Raw genomic sequence first — 1948 nt, forward strand, 5'->3', positions numbered from 1 at the left:
TTGAGGGGTAAGTATTTGATAGCGTGGAGATCATCTTCGTGAGCCATGTGGATGTGAAGAATAAAGGCTTCTATCCAAACTGTAGGGTCCGTCGTTCCGTCATATGCCTCGATGTTTAAGGTTTAAACCCTTCTGGAAAATCGTGTTCTAGCACCTCATCGGTGAAGCACAGGGGGTGTGCGGCACCCCCTGTATTTGGCTGTGACGTGGCGTGGGTCCGACGGTTGTAATGTTCGCTATTGGTTCTGAACTGGTAAGTGATTGGCGTATTTAGTTTGATAATCGTGATCCCGTATAGGAGCACGTTCCCTGGATCCATAGATGGACTTGGTTTTGCCGGCCTTTTTGTCCAGGTCCTCATGTAGATCGTGTGTCTGGTCCTGAACTGGAACCTCCCTTCGTTTACGGGGAGGGGGTGCGGGTTTGTGTGCGGCATTGCTAGCCACTCTGTCTCGACCACGAGGTGGTCGGTCCGGCTTGTCAGCCGTATTGTTTTTCGGCAGTATAGGTGCAATAGCCTCATCGTCGAATTTGGGTAGCAGCTTACGCTTAGGATAGCTCTTTGTTTGCCGATTACCGCCGTATTATTCCTCAGTGTCTAGCACTTCGTTCCATCTGTCATTGAGCATATCCTGTGCGGCTTTAACCTGCCGCTTTTGCTTTTTCAGGCTGCTTGTGGTGGCGATAAGCCTTTGATGGAGGCGTTCTTGTTCTAATGGTTTTTCTGGGACGACAAATTTGTCGTCGCCCAGGCTGATCTCCTCTACGAGACAGGTTGATAGTTGCTATCTTCGGCATCGCTGTGGTCAGACAACATCTTCGGACTGTGTTCGCCGTCCTCTCGCACGTTCTGCTCTAACGCTGGGTCTATGGGGTCCTCATCTTGGTCCGGATTATCATCATTGTCCATGACAATGTTGATGTTTTTCCTTTTGCCGGATCGAGGCTGGCGCTTCGGACGCCGACACTTGGGAGGTTCATCGATAGGCATATGGTTATCACCATCGGCCTCCTTCTCTTTAGGTGTGTCCACCATGTATATATCATAAGAGGATGTAGCAGTCTATCGCCCTATGGGTGGTGGTTTTTGTGTCTGCTCCTCTCCAGCATCGTCGTCCATACCGTCGATGTCCTCAGAGCCGTAATCAAGCATGTGAGTTAAGTCCTCGACAGTGGCGATGAAGTGGGCGGTGGGTGGGAAACAAAGTTCTTCGTCGTCCGCTTCCCATTCGTGTCGTACATAGTTTGGCCGAGAGTCCCCTGACAAGGAGAGGGATTTCAATGAGTTTAACACATCACCAAGAGGAGAGTGCTGGAAGATGTCCGCGGAGCTGAATTCCAAGATCGGCGCCTAATCAGGTTCGATGGGCGCGGATGCACGCGGTCCGGAACCGATGGCTGGAGAGGAGTTCGAGGTTCCAGCAACACAAGCCCAGCTCGATGTTGGGTCTGTGTGCGGCTCAAGCGCCGCTGAGTTTGTGATTTCTGTGGAGGGGTTGAGCCTCCCGTCCTCGGACGACACGATCCGCTCCGGGTCTAGGGCCAGAGCAGTTACGGGCGCTATCTCCAGAGCGCGGCCATATGACAGATTTAGGTCATGTTCATCATGGTGGCAGGGGAGAGCCGTCATGGGCTCCAACCCGTCGAAGATCTGGTCTCCGCGGATATCGGCTACAAAATTTAGGCTTCCGAATCGACCTGATGGCTAGGGGCGTAGCTATCAATCTACTCTAGGTGGCCAAGCGAGTTGGCCCGCAGTGCGAAGCCACCGAATATGCAAATCTGTCCGGGGGGTCTCCCCATGGACTGCGTTGTTGTAGATGATTGATGGAGCCATCAAGCCTTCTGGTGACGACGCAGCGGAACTCCCAATGAAAGCACCATTGTCGGTGTCAGAACCGGTGGATCTCGGGTAGGGTGTCCTGAACTGTGTGTCTAAGGCTAATGG

This window comes from Triticum aestivum, chromosome 4B, assembly GCF_018294505.1.
Source record: "Triticum aestivum cultivar Chinese Spring chromosome 4B, IWGSC CS RefSeq v2.1, whole genome shotgun sequence".
Taxonomy (NCBI): Eukaryota; Viridiplantae; Streptophyta; class Magnoliopsida; order Poales; family Poaceae; genus Triticum; species Triticum aestivum.